Consider the following 22,146-nt stretch of genomic DNA (forward strand, 5'->3'; position numbering starts at 1 on the left):
ATCTCGTACATTTCTTACTTATCCACAAGAAATGCCATAAATGTCTGATATGTGGAGAATGGGTCCTTGTGGCACAGAGGTGTACGGAGAGGTGGCCGAGCATGCGTGTCTTTCTTATTCGTATGGATTTCAAAAATGTGCAAGGAGTGCATGAGCTGAAGATCAGGCTGAAGCCTCCAACACCAGTGAGAGTTCCCTTCTGTGTTCACCGAAATTTCCAGAACCCGCCCGGTCCTCACTCGTCTCTCAATACCAACTATTCGGTCACAAGGTCCTCCTGTCCGCACTTCTGACTTTGCTTCCATTTGCTGTGTACTATCATTCTGGGCACGAGAGAATCCAGTCTGGCTCTGTTCATCCAGGTTATTTCTAGCTATGCCTGCTGCTTTCCTTCCTACACATACTACAGCCTATCACATTGTAACTAATATTAGAACTCTAGCATCTGCCTTTTAAAATTAATCTGTCAGCACTTAATCTGAGTTCAGCATGATGTAGACACAGAGTCCCTGATTCCAGCGATGTGTCACTTACTGGGCTGCTTGCTGTTGTTTTGATAAAAAAACACTGTTTTAGCCGCAGAAAATTATCACTATATGAATAGAAACTTGATGACATGTAGTCCAACCACACCCCCACCAGTGATTAGCCTCTTTCTGCATATGCACAGTGTACCTAGAAAGCAGCCAATCAATGGTGTGAGCAGGTTATACAGTGCTAAGCATTCAGATAACTGGTAAATCTCACGCAGAGAAAAGAGTGATGTTTATCAAAACTACAGCGAGCAGCCAATTAAGTGATACATTGCTGGCATCACGCTGCTGACGTGACTGAGGAACACTGCGGCATAGCCCGCTGTCACCTGACTGCGGGGCCTCTGTATGGCTCCTCCCCGGTCTCCCACAGGGTGACGGCGCTTTGATTGGAGGCCACGCCGCCGGGGGGCGGGGCCTCATTTGAAAAGGGGGTTGGCGCCGATTTGAGCTTCCGGATCCTCTCACTTGGACCCGGACCTGTTTGGGGCTGCCGGCGCTATGGACCCGCTCCAGGAGGCGGTGAGACAAAAAATCAGCAGGGAGGGTAGCGACTGGCTAGCGGCACTACTGGCTGCGAGCGGCTCCCTCCCTGCAGCGAGCCAGGCGATGCCGTCGGGCGGGCGGCGTTCTGGCAGAGCCTCCCGGCCGCCGGCTCGCCTGAGCCCGCCATTAGTAGCAAAGAGGAGCGCGCGCGGCGCGAGTGCGCGCGCTTCCTCACACGTGGGCAGGAGACAGCGCGGCTCAGCAGCTGCAGTCGGGCAGGTGCGGGAGGGGGATTTGGGACACTATTCCAGCGCCGCTCCTTCAGCGTTTAGTATTGTGTGGGAAGGGGCTTCACAGCAGCAGACGCTGAGCACCATAGCTGGGTCAGGTCCCACAACTGCGATTAACATGGGAGGCGCACAGGGGTCATCCACATCGTCACAAGAGGTGGAAGGGGTAGAAGGCTCACAGGAGCTAATTTCCCCGACACCACAGCCAATGGGGGAAAGCAGCAATGACACGGGGAGAGGATGGGGGACATTAATAACAGCCCAGCAACAGATACAATCTGCGTCAATACTAGGGCAGCAAATAGTAGGAGGGCACGCAGGAGCTAGAGTGGATTCCCGCTTTCCCTCTTGCCCAGTGATTTTCACAACACCACCTTCTTTAACCCCCGGGGGACAAGTAGTGACACCGCATTTATCTGTAGGAGCGGGAGAACATCAGAACGCTTCAGCAGCTATACCGCTGGTGGCAACCGGTGTTGGACCTCCCACGCAGGGTGCTGGCACCTCGGCTCTGGTTGGCGTTCAGAGTGCGGGTAACCGCCCCGGTCGCAGCGTATCCTCCTCCTCGTCATCAGGACACTATAGACGACGCAGAAAAAGACGTAGGGAACACTACGTTAGCAGGGGGCATTCCCACAGGCCCAAATCCAGTCGCCGAAGCAGGCGGTCTAGGTCATCGAGGTGGCGATCTCCATCATCGTCGGATAGTTCTTCCAGCAGATCTCGCCGACATGTTTCATCACGACGCAGGTCCGCATCCCGGGGGGATCGGCGAAATGCAGATACCCAAGGAGTTCAGGAGCAGAGTCGCCCGGAACCTAGCATGCAACCCGGTGAGTACACTTTTACGGGGGCCTGGGGTGGCGACAGGGGTACGACCTTGAATTTAACGGATGCAATCCAGCTTGGCTCAGGCAGTGGGAGGATTTTTGTAAATCCCAGGTTACTGCAAACGGCACCGCCTAGACCATCTATCCCCCCTCCCCGCCCGGACATTTACAAGGATGGACTTTTTTGCGGTGTTCCACCCTTAGGGTCGCACTTAGATATCAGTGTGAAGGAACAGATTTGGACTAACGAATTCATCGACATTTGGTCCCTTGTATCCACCGAACAGCATTCGGTGGACAAGGAGAGAAGGGTAGGCGAAAAAGTGTACGACAGGAAACCGAAAGTAGCCAACACTATTAACAATTGGCTTCAGGCTTTTGCAGTTCTAGGGTGTGTTATGGGGGAGAAGTATCCGGAACGTTGTTCCGAGCTTTTCATTTATCTAGACAGTATATACAATTCCTACAAGTCACACGGCGGCTCGGCGTGGTGGAAATATGACGAAGATTTCCGCCGCCGGCTAGCCATTAACCCACAATTGGGGTGGGGGGTCAAAGCCACCGATTCATGGTTGCGTTTGATGATGGCGCAAAAAACTCTGCAGCCCTTTCCCGGGTCCCCCGCCGGCCCGCCCAATAGTTCAGGGTCATCGGTGGTTCGAAGACCAGGCACCTGTTGGCTCTTCAACGAGGGTCACTGCAAATTCTACGGATTATGCAAATATAAACACGAATGTTCTGCGTGCGGGGGAACCCATTCGGCTTCAAAATGCTCCAGACCCCCTCAAAAAACGGGAAACAATAAGACTCCCGCGGGGGGTGAACCATCTGACACCGGTGAACGCAAAAAACATGGAACCATGGCTGGCCAGATACCCCAATAAACCGGCGGCGGCCCAACTCAGTTTTGGTTTTTCTTTTGGTTTTTTCATTCCCTTTGTTTTCTCGAGTAAACCCCAGTCGTCCCCTAATTTAAAATCTGCTAGGGACTCTCCAGCCATTCTTTATGAAAAATTGAATAAGGAAATTCAAGCAGGACGTTTTCGGGGGCCATTCGACGCCCTCCCATTTTATAACTTGAGGGTTTCCCCATTGGGCAAAGTTCCAAAGAAAGAACCGGGAAAATACAGGCTGATTCACCATTTGTCTTACCCCAAAGGCAGCTCGGTGAATGACGGTATCCCGGGTGACGACACTGCGGTAACATATATTCCTTTTGACAGAGCTGTCGAAATGGTCAAAAAAGCGGGCCCGGGCGCCCTTATGGCTAAGTCCGATATTGAATCCGCTTTCCGGCTGCTTCCGGTTCACCCAGATTGCTACCACCTGTTGGGAGCCATGTTCGAGGGGCGATACTACTACGACACATGCCTCCCGATGGGATGCTCAATTTCCTGCCATTATTTTGAAATGTTTAGCACATTTCTGGAATGGGTCGCTCGTAAGGTCACGCGTTTGCCATCAATTACGCACTACCTTGACGACTTTTTGATGGTAGGCCCGGCCAATTCAGAATCTTGTTCCCAGGCCCTGGCACAGTTTAAGGAGATCATGTCCCTATTCGGCGTTCCCCTGTCTCCGGAAAAAACGATTGGCCCGGTTCCTGTAATCTCTTTCTTGGGGATTGAAATTGACTCGGTCGCCATGGAGCTCAGGCTGCCCCAAGATAAGATTGTAAAGCTTTTGGATCTAATCGACGGTTTTTTATCGGTCGGTAAGGTCTCCTTAGTCCAAATGCAATCTCTCCTCGGTTCACTGAATTTTGCCTGTAAGATAATGCCAATGGGCAGAATTTTTTCTCGCAGGTTGATATTGGCTACGAGAGGCGTGAGGCAACCTCACCACAGGATTAGAATCACTGCTCAGCTGCGCAGAGATCTGATCATATGGCAGCGTTTCCTCATTTCTTACAATGGCAAAACATGTTTTCAGGAAGAGGAATGCATTAGCGACAGCTTGGGGCTTAAGTTTGGGCTGGCGGACTCGGCAGGCTTCAGCATTAGTTTTGGGGAGCAGACGTGCGCGGGTTCGTGGCCTGATTCCTGGGTTTCCAGAGCATGGCATCAGGATCCGGTTCTAGTTGAGTTGTCTTTATGCAACAAGCGTATCAGAATTCAGCTCAGATCAGCGAAGGCTATACATGCCATTAATTGTCTGTCATCTTCCTCCTTACCCGCGGTAAAGGTCATAGGCTTCACGGTGTTAAAATGTTTGGAGTACAACGCTTGGATAAAGGCGAGCACCTATGCCTCTATGAATGATGAATTTACGGATGTTGCACATCGGTTTGATCCACAGGTGCGATATGGCCGGCAGCCGAAGGAGCTACAGCGAATCCTGGAATGCCCTCCTTTGGTCTGGGATGTCCCGGAGAATTGATTCCCCTGATAAGGTCTTCCATCGCTCCCTCAACCTGGAGAGCATATGGTAATGCATGGGATGAATGATGCAGCTTGGCAGCGGAGAAACCGGTAGGTGCTTCAAGCTCTATGAGACTTCAGGTTACGCTGGCTTTCCTGGCTCGGTTACAGGCCTCGGGGGTTTCGGGAGTGGTAGCTCGTAATCGTCTATCCGGGGTTGCTTTTCATTTTAAGCTACGTGGGTGGCCCGATTCGACCAAACATTTTTTGATTGGGCAGGTACTGAAGGGCTGGCGCCGGGAACGTGTGCAGAACGACCAAAGGAGGCCCATTTCTTTTCAATTGCTATCTAATTTGATCAAGGTTTCAGTTGACGTTTGCGACTCTGTTTACGAAGCCACTCTGATATCGGCGGCTTGGCGTTTTTCGGGGCCATGCGGGTTAGCGAAATACTTCCCTCGTCCCGTTGCAGGGCTGGCGGCCTGCAGCTGGACGACTTGGTGATTTGCAACGACGGATTGAGGGTGAGGGTGCGCAAATCCAAAACTGATCGGGAAGGCAGGGGCACTTGGTTCCCTCTTTTTGCTATCGGAGGGGCGGTCTGCCCTTTAGCACTGGTTAAAAACTTCATGCAGGTCAGGAGTAGTGGGTCGCAACTGTTCATTCATGAAAACGGTTCCCCTTTTTTGTCATGTCAGTTTTTGGCGGTCCTCAGGCACGCTCTGTCTTGTCTGGGGTTGCCTGCGGCAGACTTTGGTACCCATTCATTTAGAATCGGCGCAGCGACCGAAGCCTCTAGGGCGGGGTTTTTCGAAGCGGACATTCAGAGGGTTGGTAGATGGAGGTCCCGCTGTTTTACCAGGTACATCAGGCCTGAACTTGTCATGTAAGATTTTTGTGGCTAAGATAACACTTTTGAGGATGTCGCGTATGTTTTTATCGCCGCTTACCCTAGCTAACAAAGCTTGTATGTGACATTAATGTTGTTCTGTTTGTTTTAGATGGTATGCGGCCCAGCATATGGCTGGTGGGCCATTCGTTCATCTATTGGGCAGCACGGCGTGCAGAGCTGCGACCAGGAGGTCGATCGTTGGAAGGAATGGACGTTATCTGGCGCGGTACAAGGGGACTTACCTGGTCTCAAGTCCTTCCGGAAGTTGTGCGTATTGCAAGAGTCGCATCTTCGCCGACAGTGGTGGTTATTCACGCCGGAGGGAATGACCTGGCTTCTTTTCCTCTTGCGGAGCTGTTGACCCTGATGAGAGCCGACTTGGACAAATTTCCTGGTTTCTTTTCAGCAATGCGTCTAGTGTGGTCGGAGGTGGTTCCCAGATTGGTCTGGCGTGGTGCCAGGGAGCTGAGCGCCATGGAAAGATCTCGACGCACATTAAACCAGCGGATATCCCGATTCATTAGGTTCAAGAATGGTGTGGTGGTGAGGCACCACCGGCTAGAAGGGGATAATTCAGGTTTTCTCCTGCCAGATGGGGTCCATCTGAATGACGCCGGCCTGGATATATTCCTGGATGGTCTTCGAGAAGGGGTGGTTCAGGCGCTCCATTCTTTGGGTGGGTTGTAGCTCGTGGTACGGGCTACTCCGTGGCGGAATGGGTGGAGATTATGGTGGTGAGGATACCTGCACCGGGAGTCCGGAAGGCAGTCAATCTCCCTACACCCGACTGTTTGGCAAATTTTGCCGGTTTTAAGCTGCGACCCAAATCTTAAGCCAAAAGAAAAGATGCACGTTACAGGAACAAAATTATTTCATAAAATAAACAAGTTATTAGTTTGAATTTTCTGGTGTGGCGTCACTTTGTGGGAGAATATTATCGCGGGACTCGGCAGTCTCTCTAGCACAGCATAGGCGTAATGAACGTCAGTTTGATAAATGCTCCAATAGAGCTGAAGAAACCAAAGATGTAATGGAGAAGTTTGTGAGGGGCAGTATAAGGGGAGCCGGGGAGGAGGAGACATTTGAGATGTTAATATGATGTGGGGGCATTGATGGTGAGCATACAGCATATTGGGGAATAGGTGAGGAAACAGTATGTAGAGCAAGGGGTGGATGTAAAATGTGCGAAGAAACAGTATGAGGAATGGGGGATGTGTGAGGAGATAGTATGGAAAGGGAGGGAAGAAAAGTGTGAGAAGACCGTAAGGGGGATGGGGAAATGTATAAGGAATCAATATGGGGAGGGTAGAAATAGGTGAAGAGACAATATCAGGAGGTGGGGGAAATGTGTGAGGAGACCGGATTAAGGGAAATAGTGTAAGAAGGGAGTAAGGGGGGAGAAAAGTGTGTGGGCACATTATAGAGACTGGGTAGTGTGTGTTTCGAGGAGCAGTATAGAGTGGGGGCAGAATGCCGAGAAGGGGAAGTGTAAGGAGGGTGCACAGTATAAAGACTGGATAGTGTGTGAGGGGCAGTATAAGGGGAGTCGGGGAGGAGGAGATATTTGAGATGTTAATATGATGTGGGGGCATTGATGGTGAGCATACAGCATATTGGGGAATAGGTGAGGAAACAGTATGTAGAGCAAGGGGTCAATGAAAAATGTGTGAAGAAACAGTATGATGAATGGGGAAATGTATGAGGAGATAGTATGGAAAGGGAGGGAAGAAAAGTGTGAGAAGACAGTTAGGTGAATGGGGGAAATGAGTAAGGAATCAATATGGGGAGGGTAGAAATATGTGAAGAGACAATATCAGGAGGTAGGGGAAATGTGTGAGGAGACCGGATTAAGGGAAATAGTGTAAGAAGAGAGTAAGAGGGGAGAAAAGTGTGTGGGCACATTATAGAGACTGGGTAGTGTGTGCTTTGGGGAGCAGTATAGAGTGGGGGCAGAATGCCGAGAAGAGGAATTGTAAGGAGGCTGCAAAGTATAAAGAATGGATAGTGTGTGAGTGGCAGTATAGAGAAATGATGGCATACAGAGAAGGGGTAGTGTGAGGAGGGGCACAGTTTAGAGACTGGGCAGTATGGGGATACAGTGTGATGGGAGCATGTAAAGAGGGGGCCCAGTATCGAAAGGAGAGGGGAGTGTGAAGGGCATGTACCATTAGAAGGACAGTGTGGGTGTTATATTATGGGCAGAAAGCACAGTGAGGGGCAATTATTTATTCAGGGGCACAGCATAGGGCAGATGAGCCTTATAATCACGCTGTTATTTTTTAAGGGTACAGAATAGGGATATGCTGCAGATGACCAAAGAAGATGAAAGTCTGCAGAGACGACCAGTTGGACAAGATGAAGAAAAAAACAGTGAGAATGAGTCTAAAGATTTCACTATCTACAGCATTACAGAATGCCATAGGTAAGCCCTGAAAGACAGTAGCCGCATCTTATAGCGGCCAAAACTGCTGACAGGTTCCCTTTAATGAAGCGAGGGGGGGGGGGGGCTATAATTTTCACTGACCATTGAGAGAATTATGATGAGCAGCTTTCTGTTATGTGACTGTAAGAGTGCAAAACGCATCTGAGGGGTCAGATGACGACTACTTAATCTGCCTGAGCTATGTATAGGAGGGGCATCAAACTGAATTCTTTCATCGGGTGCTAGAAAAACCTTGATTCACCTAAACAAATCGTTGTATATAACCAACAATGTTACCAATATAAACTGCGGCTTGCCAAACATCAAGTTCTCAAATCCACTGACGGAAAACAAAAAAAAGTTACAGGTCTCAGAAAACGGTGTCACAAACATGTTTAACTTTTTTTTACAAAGTTCTGAAATGTTTCAACCAAAATATTATAAAAAATAACTATACATGTTTGGTATCGTTGTAATTTCCCACCATTTCTCTGCAGAATGTTTTTTTTTCCTCATTTTTCAATACATTATATGGGAACATGAATGATGTCATACAAAAATTAGAACTCGTCCTTCATAAAACAAACCTTCATATGTCCGTGTCAATACGAAAATAAAAAAGTGGCTCTTGGAAGAAGAGAAATGAAATGAAAGAAGAAAAATTAAAAAGTGTTTAGATGAAATACTGATATGTTCAGACTGTATAAACTAAAAAACTACACAGGGTGTCATTCATTTTTGATAGCATACTCCCAGAGAACTTTATTTAATCTCATCATGGGCCTGGTATTTTTTAATCTGGGAAACTCTGAAGTGCAATATTTCTAACAACCATCTATTTTAAAGCTATGCACACACACACAGTTTTATTGACATCATCGAGGCCGGGCTGAACTGCGGTGACCTCAGGACCGTGGGAAAATGCCGGTGATGATGTCACCGCTGGTGAATGATGCTGAGCTCTCAGAAGCTCATTCACCAGTGGTTTTCAGCCTGGACGGTCACATCTTGGCACCGTCCAGGTTGAAAACTATTTAGCTCCAAGACAGGGATTACAGCGTGGGAAACAACGATGGACAGGTATGGTATATCGTTTTTTTATTTTAATTTTATTACAGGAGATCGAGGGCTTTGGGGAATTAGGCATTGCAGTAAGTATGGTTTAATTTAGAATATTAAAGGTGTCTGTGTCATTTTTTCAAATAAAGGATTTTATTCTGGCTGTGTCTTTATTTAACATATAACTATAGGATTAGTAATGGATAGGTGTCTTATGGATACCTCTCCATTAGTCATGGGCTTGATTTTACCCTGACATTACAGAGGTGACAACAACCCGACAAATATGAACCCCAAGAGCCGGGCAAAGTGCCAGAATTGGTGCATCTAATAGATGTGCCTTTTCTGGGCAGTTGCGGGCTGCTGTTTTTAGGCTGTGGGGGGGGGGGGGCAATATCCATGGCCCCTTACCAGCCTGAGAATAGAAGCCCCCAGCTGTGAGATTTAGCCCAGCTGGTTGTCAAATATGGGGGGCACTCCATTTTTTAAAATTATTTATTTAAATTAAAAAAACAGCATGGGGACCCCTCTATTCTTGATAACCAACCTTGCAGAAGCTGACAGTGAGGGTTGCAGCCCCCAGCTGTGAGTTTTGTCTGGTTGGTTCAAGAAAATAGGGGGGAACCCACATCTGGTTTTTCATTCATTTACTTAGTTAGATCGCAGGTGGCAGCTGTGGAATACCCCTATCATCCGCGTCTGCTGTCACTGTTATTAGCGGCAGCAGGTGTCGAATGATGGGGGGGTAAGAGTTCCAAAAGCCCCCACCTGCTGTCATAGTTTGGACATCATTCTCCTCTGCTTGCGCCGATCACCGGCAGAGCAGGCTTCAGCACCAGCCGCCGGGGAACAGCAGTTACGGTAGCGCTTCTTCCCCGGCGGCGGTCCGTGTGATCCCGACTCATCACATGGATGGCATCCATGCACAGTATGTATTTTAATTGACTTGAATGGGTCCGTGTGATCCGTGCAGCTGCACAAAAACGGACATGTCTACTTGTGGGTCAGTGGGTCATTTGAATGGGTCTACGTGTGTCAGTGTCTCCGGTACGTGTGAAAACTGTCACTGGAAACAATGAAGTGTGAAAGAGACCTTAGTCATATTTGTCAGGTTTTTTTTTACTGAAGTATAAAGTTTGATATTTTACCTTCATCCGAGTCCTTGAATATACTTCTGTTTCCTGTTATAAGAAGAATTAGATACAAATGAAAAACAGGCGAAAATCAGGATATTGATGGAAAACCCTCCCTATACCCCAATGTACTGAAGTTATACGTAGATTTATAGTTATATTTTACCCCCTGTACTATTTGTATTGTATTTTCTTGTCATTTCTAAATACAAAAATTAAAAAACTTGAATTCGAAAAACAGGCTAAAAATACAACAAAACTAAACAAAAAACAGATTCAAATGCAATAATGAATGGGGGCGTTAGTGGTTTTCATTCAGTTTTTTTACTAACTTTTTATCACATTTATTTAATTTATTACATTTGTATTATGTATTTATTCTATAGTTTTTCAAGTCTTACAGACATACCAAAACCCATACATGCCACAAAAACACAGAACCTCCCAAAATAGCACATTTTTTTCCTACAGACGTGAATATAACATCCATCAATAAAGAAAAAAACAAAACAAAAACAAGACAAGATTTTTACAGTCAAGTAAAGTTCAATTTTTGCCATGTTGGTGTGAAGAAACATGGTGATAACAGGGAGTTGGGTGCTGAAGGGACCTGATCGTACATCTTCTACTGATGGAAAATACGCAGAAAAGAAAAACACAATTTTTTTTTTCCGTTTTTCATAAAAATGCTACTAAATACATTCTAGGAACTACAATCTCTATGACAATATTCCACTAGTGTAGAAGAATAAATAATGAAAATATTGTTCATAGCGGCTTGAATAACAAAAAAGCCGAGCCATTATTTCTAGATGGATTTAAAAACAATAAGAAAAATGTTGAAAGATTAATCTGCATAACACGCATAATAAATGAATATAAATATTCCTTGAACCTTGGTACTCTCTTTTTCTCTGTGCTCAGCTTGATGTTATTTCCCATAATTCTTCCTCCAGAAAAATTCTGCCAGAGAAGAAAAGCTAAAAGATACCAGCATGTAAGAAAACAATGGGCTTATAATGGGAATACAACGTGGAGGAACGCAGAATTTAATTGCGCCCTGCTGCCTAGGGAGGCTCGCTATTTAGGTGTATGTTTTTTGTCTTTGTCCTGTGTTTTCTTCATAATATGCCCCCGAGCAAATATTTGTGATTTGTACATATCCTGACACAAGCCTCTCCCGGGAGGACGGGCAAATGTGCTCAGATTCACAATTAGCTGTCCAGAAGGATATACCTTATGTTGTCCCAGTCTCCCTCTGTATATCCTCATCTTAGCTCAATAAATAATTTGGTTATCATCAGAAAATTACCACATTAATGTTTGCATGTCCATATGGTTACTTGTATGGCAAATGTGCGCTAACAAAACATCGAAAATGAGACATAAATAACAAAAAAATAACGGAGCTGCCCTCAGTGGGATACAGTCTACAAAAGATTTCTGCACATTGCGAGAATTATTCTCAAAGCCATTCGTGTTTTTCGTGTAATTACCATATGTCTCTTATGAAGCAATATGCATTAGGAAAAATCAGATGCTTGATGCCCGTTAGAGAATTTATCTGTTTAATTAAGAAAAATATTCAACGACCCTCCTCCAACAATGAACTTTTATATTGTGCTTTTTCACGAATGCTACAAGTATATAAGAATCAGATGGATTCGATTTTTTAACTTGTCCTTAGTATTTTAATATTTTTAGGTAGATAGTCTGGACATGCACTGAAACAGTGGGGCAAAAAAGTATTTAGTCAGTCAGCAATAGTGCAAGTTCCACCACTTAAAAAGATGAGAGGCGTCTGTAATTTACATCATAGGTAGACCTCAACTATGGGAGACAAAAAAAAATCCAGAAAATCACATTGTCTGTTTTTTTTAACATTTTATTTACATATTATGGTGGAAAATAAGTATTTGGTCAGAAACAAACAATCAAGATTTCTGGCTCTCACAGACCTGTAACTTCTTCTTTAAGAGTCTCCTCTTTCCTCCACTCATTACCTGTAGTAATGGCACCTGTTTAAACTTGTTATCAGTATAAAAAGACACCTGTGCACACCCTCAAACAGTCTGACTCCAAACTCCACTATGGTGAAGACCAAAGAGCTGTCAAAGGACACCAGAAACAAAATTGTAGCCCTGCACCAGGCTGGGAAGACTGAATCTGCAATAGCCAACCAGCTTGGAGTGAAGAAATCAACAGTGGGAGCAATAATTAGAAAATGGAAGACATACAAGACCACTGATAATCTCCCTCGATCTGGGGCTCCACGCAAAATCCCACCCCGTGGGGTCAGAATGATCACAAGAACGGTGAGCAAAAATCCCAGAACCACGCGGGGGGACCTAGTGAATGAACTGCAGAGAGCTGGGACCAATGTAACAAGGCCTACCATAAGTAACACACTACGCCACCATGGACTCAGATCCTGCAGTGCCAGACGTGTCCCACTGCTTAAGCCGGTACATGTCCGGGCCCGTCTGAAGTTTGCTAGAGAGCATTTGGATGATCCAGAGGAGTTTTGGGAGAATGTCCTATGGTCTGATGAAACCAAACTGGAACTGTTTGGTAGAAACACAACTTGTCGTGTTTGGAGGAAAAAGAATACTGAGTTGCATCCATCAAACACTATACCTACTGTAAAGCATGGCGGTGGAAACATCATGCTTTGGGGCTGTTTCTTGCAAAGGGGCCAGGACGACTGATCCGGGTACATGAAAGAATGAATGGAGCCATGTATCGTGAGATTTTGAGTGCAAACCTCCTTCCATCAGCAAGGGCATTGAAGATGAAACGTGGCTGGGTCTTTCAACATGACAATGATCCAAAGCACACCGCCAGGGCAACGAAGGAGTGGCTTCGTAAGAAGCATTTCAAGGTCCTGGAGTGGCCTAGCCAGTCTCCAGATCTCAACCCTATAGAAAACCTTTGGAGGGAGTTGAAAGTCCGTGTTGCCAAGCGAAAAGCCAAAAACATCACTGCTCTAGAGGAGATCTGCATGGAGGAATGGGCCAACATACCAACAACAGTGTGTGGCAACCTTTTGAAGACTTACAGAAAACGTTTGACCTCTGTCATTGCCAACAAAGGATATATTACAAAGTATTGAGATGAAATTTTGTTTCTGACCAAATACTTATTTTCCACCATAATATGCAAATAAAATGTTAAAAAAACAGACAATGTGATTTTCTGGATTTTTTTTCTCAGTTTGTCTCCCATAGTTGAGGTCTACCTATGATGTAAATTACAGACGCCTCTCATCTTTTTAAGTGGTGGAACTTGCACTATTGCTGACTGACTAAATACTTTTTTGCCCCACTGTACGTACAGGAATATACTATATATTTCACCTATTTTACACTCTACTTTTGATGGCTCACTAGTGGCTTTTGAGTGGGTGCATGTTAATGCAGTAGGCCAGTAGGGTCCTGGTTTCAAATCCCACCAAGGACATCTGCAAGGAGTTTTTTATGTTCAGCCTGTCTAAGGCCGGTTTCACACGTCCAGATAATTCCGGTACCGGAAAAAATCGGTACCGGAATTATCCGTGTCCGTGTGGACCTACGTTTCTGTGGCACATCAGTGTGGCACACATGCGGCACACGTGTCCTGCCCGTGTGCCCACTGGGTACCACACGCACCATGCTGGGTACCACACGTACCAGCATCTGGTGCTGAAGCCCCAATTCATATCTTGCCTGTAGCAGCGTTTGCTGCAGAGAAGATATGAATAATAGTGTTTAAAATAAATATCTATGGGAGGTGGAGCCGCATATTCATTACTGTAAATGAGCGGCCCCACGTGATCGCATACAGGAGAAGATGCAGCCAGAAAAGGAAGCAGCGCCGGCGAGGGAGCGAGCAGGGTGAGTATTTTCAGAACGGGGGGGGGGGGCGCACTGGGGGCGGGGGGGGGGGGGGGCGCATACGGGGTGGGAGGGCGGTTGGCACATAGATCTTTATTTTAAACACTATTATTCATATCTTCTCTGCAGCAAACGCTGCTGCAGGGAAGATATGAATCGCGGCTTCAGCACCAGTGGGGGGGACAGCGCTTAATGTAGCGCTGTCTCCTGCATGGCACACGGACTGCACACGGACAACGTCCGTGTGCAGTACGTGTTTTACACGGACCCATTGACTTTAATGGGTCCATGTAATACGTGCGCTCCCACGAACACTGACATGTCTCTGTGTTTGGCACACGGAGACACGGTCCGCAAAAAATTAATGACATCTGCACAGATGCATTGATTTTTATGTGTCTACGTGTGTCAGTGTCTCCGGTACGTGAGGAAACTGTCACCTCACGTACCAGAGACACTGACGTGTGAAACAGGCCTAAGGCCGGTTTCACACGTCAGTGGCTCCGGTATATGAGGTGACAGTTTCCTCACGTACCGGAGACACTGACTCACGTAAACACATTAAAATCAATGTGTCTCTGCACATGTCAGCATGTTTTCACGGACCGTGTGTCCGTTTGGAAAACACGGAGACATGTCAGTGTTCGTGGGAGCGCACGTATTACACGGACCCATTAAAGTCAATTGGTCCGTGTAAAACACATACCGCACACGGATGTTGTCCATGTGCAGTCCGTGTGCCGTGCAGGAGACAGCGCTACAGTAAGCGCTGTCCTTCCAGCGTGGTGCTGAAGCCGCCATTCATTTCTTCTCTCCAGCAGCGTTTGCCGGAGAGAAGATATGAAAAATCTTTTCTTTTTTTTGTTTGGTGTTTAAAAAAAAGATCCCTGTCCCCAACCCCCTCCCACCCCCTGTGCGCCCCCCCGCTGTTAAAGGGACACTGTCACCTGGATTTGGAGGGACAATCTTCAGCCATGGTGGCGGGGTTTTGGGGTTTTTGATTCACCCTTTCCTTACCCGCTGGCTGCATGCTGGCTGCAATATTGGATTGAAGTTCATTCTCTGTCCTCCGTAGTACATGCCTGCACAAGGCAAAACCCCGCCTCCATGGCTGAAGATTGTTCCCTCCAAATTCAGGTGACAGTGTCCCCTTAATAAAATACTTACCCGGCTCCCTCGCTGCTTCTTCTCCTCGCCGCAGCTTTTCCTGTATGAGCGGTCACGTGGTGCCGCCCATTACAGTGATGAATATGCGGCTCCACCTCCCATAGGGGGACAGGGATCTTATCTTTAAACACCAGACAAAAAAAAAAGATTTTTCATATCTTCTCTCCAGCGAACGCTGCTGGAGAGAAGAAATGAATGGCGGCTTCAGCACCAGATGCAGGGGACAGCGCTTAACTGTAGCGCTGTCTCCTGCACGGTGCGTGTGGTACCCAGTCGGCACACGGATGCCGCACGTGTGCCACACTGATGTGCCACGTGAGCACACGGACACGGATAATTCCGGTACCGATTTTTCCGGTACCGGAATTATCTGGACGTGTGAGACTGGCCTTTGTGTGTTTTCTCTCACACCCTAAAGACATACTGATTGGAAACAAAAATTTTAAGGAACAAAATTATAATGCACAAAAAATGGTTAGAAAACGGACCACAGTCAGACAAGAATACAAAGAAGCTAAGCTGGAGCTGAAAGCACAAGACTGAACTAAAGCAGATAAACTTTTTCAGGCAGTTCACAGCAGATAGATTGGAGTATTAGTAGGTTGTGCTGATGTCCCATTGGCAAAACAGAGAGCTGATTACTTAGACTGGACAGAGCACACAGATATGCTGCACTACAGGTCCCAGTTACCCTAGTCTCACTGGCTATACGGAGCCTGTGCCGCCCAGAGTTTCTGGTCCTGACATCTCCTTCAACACCAGAATTAATATGGTGGCATCTGGTTTCAGACGTTAAAGTAGCAGGTCCTGGAAGAGATGTGATGTCAAATATGTAAGCATATAGTTGTTATAAAGACACTGTACCAATCAGGGTTGAATTGACCCCCAGAGACAATTTTTTTTTACATGGTTTCCAACTTTTGGCAATAGGTCTACAGGATTTAGTGCAGTATGGTCACAAATCTTTTGCATAACCACAGGTTTTACAAGCCATGCCCCTCCATGCTGGATTTGCACGTGAACACAGCGGTACCATCTAAAGACGTAGTTATTCTGGCAGTGCATATGTGAAATCCTCCAGAAGCGCTGCCTTCCCATAGGTTTTTAAAAACTGTTAAGATGCCAAAAGAAAATTGTAAAATAAGTAATTTGACAGGGAAGTTCTCTTCATCGATTTCATGTATTTGCTGACCCTTCTGGAAATCTGAGGTCTCTCTCCTAATTATTTCTCTTGGACCCATTTCTTATTAGGTCATAAATAACCTGATACAGTTGTCTTGATGATGTGTGTACGATAATAACAATAAAATCTGCTATGCACTTGGATGATGATCTGCACATGTTCTGATTAAAGCAAGTGGTTTGTACTAAATTAGTCACTTATGGCATTTGGTCCAAAGAGTCCCAGTCTGACATTGGCTTCCCAACTATCATAGTCCAAACACACATATTGTATGTCAGCAAACTGTGTGTGTGTGCTTGCGCCTGACACATGTAGGCAATTTTTTATTTGGTGAAGGTTTGTTAGTATAGATTACTGCACTATTAGCGGATTCCTAATATACCTCAACAGTGGATGTGGAGGTTGGCGTCTTCAATAAGGCTGCAATCAACAGGGCTGAAGCTCTTTAATTTAATGGATTGTGGGGGTCACAGCAATCAAGCCCTTATCAAAAAAGGCAGGAAATAAGTAGTGAGTAAGCTATATCTCTTGCTCCTTCCCAGCACTATCCATGTGGTGGTCTTGAACACTTTATCCATTGACCTACAGTGACACTGTGCCAATCTGTGTACCTACCACTGCCACAATCACTGCCCGATGGGCGCATGGTTGGCAGTAGCCAGCTCTGTATAAGTTTACATTTTTGGAAGGTGTAATACGTCCGTTTACATTTTTTCTACTCTCTTTAGTACTTCACAATAGACAGATGCCAAAAATTCATAAATATCACACTATAGTCACCTTCACGATCAGCACTGCTTCATACCATGCTATACATATACAGCTCTGGCAAAAATTAAGAGACCACGACATCAAAACCCTGTCATGGGCAGCCCAATCTCCAGACCTGAACACCAATGAAAACCTCTGGAATGTAATCAAGTGGATGCTGGATAGTCACAAGACATCAAACTAAGAAGAACTGCTTACATTTTTGCCCCAGAAGCAGTGTGAAAGTCTGGTGGAAAGCATGCCAAGACACATGAAAGCTGTGATTATAAATCATGGTTATTCCACAAAATATTGATTTCTGAACTCTTCCTGAGTTAAAATATTAGTATTGTTGTTTCTAAATGATTATGAACTTGTTTTCTTGGCATTATTTGAGGTCTGAAAACACTGAGGTTTTTTTTTTGTAATTTTGCCCATTTCTCCTTTTCAGAAAAATAATACAAAATGTATGGCTTGGAAATTCGGAGACATGTTGTCAGTAGTTTATAGAATAAATGAAACATTTACATTTTACTCAAAAATATACCTATAAAGAGAAAAATCAGACAAACTGAACATTTTGCAGTGCTCTCTTAATTTTTCCCAGAGCTGTATATCCAGCTTTCTACTCTATTCCAACAATTACTGACGATTCGATTGAACTTTCATTTCCATTTCCGCCTAGCATAATTAATAATTACCGGTATATAAAACTCCTCTAGGATTGTATCTCCTCAATATCTACCATCTGCAAAAGAGACTATACCGATTTAAAATTGTACCTCTGAAAACAAGACGGGGCATTGGCTTCCATCTCTACGCGCTGAGCGGTTTTATTCTACAATTTTCAAAAGAAAATGATTAGCTTTGTAAAAAAAAGAGACACAAAAAAAAGCTTTTCTGCCATCCAACGGAACAGAACAGGATGACTGCGCTGTAGAGCCACAGAGAAACCGTTAGGTTTAATTGCTTTTATTAATGACTGAATTCATTATAAGGAAAAAAAAATCCTCTCTCAGTGAAAAGCTGACACCAGACAAAGTCTTAGGCAACTCTGGAGCTTTAAGACACAACATCTGTTCCATTAAATCTAACATCCACATTCAAAGCTTTGACTGAAAGTACAGTAGTTGTTTTTGCCAGTCTTCAAACAGCTGTTTTTTTCCCTAGGCCATACATGCTCTAGAACGATCCCATGTAGGCCCCAATTTCTGGCGTAAACCTCTGAGGCTGTGCATGTTAAAAGCCACTAGGAGACCCCGGTGTACGGCTTTAATTAGGATGATGTTCTCACCTCCGTTTTTCACGTATACTGCTGATGTGTAGTTTATTCTTATGTGTCAACCATCACCGTTAATATTTTACAGGATTTGTAAATAGTCGCAGATTCTAATAGGCAATTATTTGCCACCATGTAATTGAAACTGACTGCGCCTGTGATATATTCTTTTGGCAGTAAAGGTTAACCTTTTATGTTTAAGGGGGTTGTCTCATTTTTCATCAATAGATCTTGGAATAATAATAATCTCCACAATTGGATGTTTTTAAAAATAATATTCCTGTGCTGAGATAATCTTATATATGTGCCCCTGCTGTGTACTGAGTAATGAATGTGTCTGACCGTACTGGAACATGGTCTGATCATACCACAGCTACTGGGGAGGGGAGAAAACAAAAGAGAGTATGCAGACATGACAGTAAGGGATCACAGCTGATTCATTCTTTCAGGTAAAACATTGATTAAAAACAGGCAGTAAAATAGCTTCCTTATAGAAAGACAGAAATATAGAAATGTCTGTATACTCTTTTGTGTCCTTCCCTGCCCAGGTGCTGTATGATCAGACCATGTTCCAGCATGGTCAGACACAGCCATTACACAGTGTATAGCTGGGACACACTTATATTGGACCCTCTTCCTTTTAACATATTTATTAATGACCTTGTAGGGGGCATTCAGAGCAGAATTTCAATGTTTGCAGATGACACTTAACTCTGCAGGGTAATCAATACAGAGGAGGACAATTTTATATTACAGGATGATTTATGTAAACTAGAAGCTTGGGCTGATAAATGGCAAATGAGCTTTAATGGGGATAAATGTAAGGTCATGCACTTTGGTAGAAGTAATAAGATGTATAACTATGCGCTTAATTGTAAAACACTGGGCAAAACCGTCAATGAAAAAGACCTGGGTGTATGGGTGGATGACAAACTCACATTTAGTGACCAGTGTCAGGCAGCTGCTGCAAAGGCAAATAAAATAATGGGATGCATTAAAAGAGGAATAGATGCTCATGAGGAGAACATAATTTTACCTCTATACAAGTCACTAGTTTGACCACACTTAGAATACTGTGCACAGTTCTGGTCTCCGGTGTTTAAGAAAGACATAGCTGAACTAGAGCGGGTGCAGAGAAGAGCGACCAAGGTTATTAGAGGACTGGGGGGTCTGCAATACCAAGATAGGTTATTACACTTGGGGCTATTTAGTTTGGAAAAACGAAGACTAAGGGGTGATCTTATTTTAATGTATAAATATATGAGGGGACAGTACAAAGACCTTTCTGATGATCTTTTTAATCATAGACATGAGACAGGGACAAGGGGGCATCCTCTACGTCTGGAGGAAAGAAGGTTTAAGCATAACAACAGACGCAGATTCTATACTGTAAGAGCAGTGAGACTATGGAACTCTCTGCCGTATGAGATTGTAATGATTGATTCCCTACTGAAATTTAAGAGGGGACTGGATGCCTTTCTTGAAAAGTATAATGTTACAGGTTATATATACTAGATTCCTTGATAGGACGTTGATCCAGGGAACTAGTCTGATTGCTGTATGTGGAGTCGGAAAGGAATTTTTTTTTCCCTAATGTGGAGCTTACTCTTTGCCACATGGTTTTTTTTTCCTTCCTCTGGATCAACATGTTAGGGCATGTTACGTTAGGCTATGGGTTGAACTAGATGGACTTAAAGTCTTCCTTCAACCTTAATAACTATGTTACTATGTTACTATATCTTGGCACATGGACAATTTTTTTACACATCCAATTCTACAATAACTGCTGATTAAAATGCACTTTGTTCGCTGGACAACCCCTTTAAGGGTATGGAGCTGAAGTGGCACCAAAGAATGTACCTAATCATTTTTGCCTTTTGGGCATATGGAAGTTGAAGGAAGTGGGGTCTCTGCTTACTATCTCTTTCTATGATCCAGAATAGAGAGTCACTTATACGAGTTGTATTAGTTGTATTATACAACAGCTGCAGGCTTATACCGGGTGACTATCTAGACCGCAAAGCATGTAAAGTGCTGCAGAGCGATAGTCACGACTGAGCTGCTGGCTTTGGTAGGGAGTCGAGGTGTACTTATGGCTGCCACCCCAGAGCCTTCAACGTCACTGCTTGGCCACAGGGTTTCGACCACACTGACATGGCATTTTCCTTTGGTAGTCCAGGCTTGTGTTTGTGGGCTGACAAGGAAACTTCAGCCTTGAGGTGTAGTTCCGGGAACTGGAGAATCCGAACAGGCTGTGCCAGACCCATCAGCGCCTTCAGTTCTCTGGGCCGCATCACCAGCTCCAGCAGCTTTTGCTACCATTCGCCACATCAGGGCCCACCACAGCATTGTAGAACCTCTCCATGTTGACTTATCTGCTTCCACTCTCTCCTACCAACAATGATGCTGGGCTGTTCTCCTCAAGGTGTAATTTTCCAGGAATCCGCTCTTCTTTTGGTGGGGCCATTTTCAGTTGTCCTGCCCATTTATGGCAGTCTCCGCCTGTTCCCCATTGACTTGCTGCGACGGGCGAGATTTCGTTTTCTTTCGTAGTGCCCATTGAGGGTGGGCACTGCTCACCATGGGCCATGGGCATCTTGTAGTCAAGCCTCTTCCTAGGCTGGATGGATTTTTGCGCCACTTCTCTTCGGATATACCCACAACAGGCAGGTCCATCTAGCCCTTTCGCCACTTACCGCCATCTTGTCGTTGGTGTTCAGCACCATCTCTGTTCCAGCTGGATCCTTCCCCACATCTGTCAAGTTTTCTTGATGCATGGATCGATCCTGCTGGCTGCGTGAAATGTAAAGTGCTGCAGAGCGGTAGTCGCGAGCTGCTGTCTGGTTTATAGGCAATGGGTGTCCCAGTTCTACTGTGCTCACTTGTAGTCCCCAGGCAAAAGCTGCCTCCAGGCTTCCATCCTCAGGAGCTGCTGCACACAATGCATGGGACACCAGGTTCTTTGAAACAGTCAAACTTTTACTAAACAGTCCAAGTTCATCAGGTGGGTAAAAGTGGGATAGGGCACAGCAATTCACATTTTCCTCCTTCTTAGCACCGTTCTTCTTCAGTCCTGTCATTAGCTTGTCCAGGACTACCCCCAAGCCCACTGATTCTATCAGTCTCCGAGATTCTCCTCCACCTGGCAAGTGCACCCAGGATGAAGCCATCACCTTCCATCTATGCGGGTCCCTGTCCATCTTCCCCACGCGCTCCAAAGGAAACTATGTGTCCAGCAGCTTCTATGCAAGACCTTAGGCTTTGGATATGACAGGAGAAAATGCTCAGGATCCCATTAATACCTTCCACTGCCTGGAACGAGCAACAAATAGTACCCCAAGCAACCCACCGCAGCTGAACTTGAACCCACTCCACACTTCACTGGCTGAATCTGAACTGTATATAGCCAGGAAGAGCCCCCCTTCTTATCAGCACTAGTGCCCTCCCACTGGGCTCATCCTAACCTTAACCGTTTCCTATCTTACATGTGAGCCACCCGCCAGGGCTGTGGGGTACCTGGGTACCGGGTCTGGTGTTCACAGGGAGATGTCACGGTGGCCACCCGGTCCATGGCCCTGGGCGCCCATGTAAAAGGGGAAATTGATTAAAGTTTGTGACGCTACCTGTGGTATTTGGTCAGTGGGGACCGACGCTGCTTTACGGGGTCCTCTGGGGTGATGTTATGGTAGCTAGATGGTATAACTTCTCACTGGTGAAGTATATCCCCAGGGTTCCCGATGTGTAGATGGAAGATGGTGAATGGTGCAGTGAAGAACGAGGACACAGGTTTACAGTCTCTTTACCTGGTTTACTGAAGACTTCAGACAGCCACAGTCCAGGGCACCAAATCACAGGACAGGCAGGGTCTGGCCAGCTTGGAAGCGAATTCA

Source organism: Ranitomeya imitator, chromosome 6 (genome assembly GCF_032444005.1).
Source record: "Ranitomeya imitator isolate aRanImi1 chromosome 6, aRanImi1.pri, whole genome shotgun sequence".
In the NCBI taxonomy this organism is placed as follows: domain Eukaryota; kingdom Metazoa; phylum Chordata; class Amphibia; order Anura; family Dendrobatidae; genus Ranitomeya; species Ranitomeya imitator.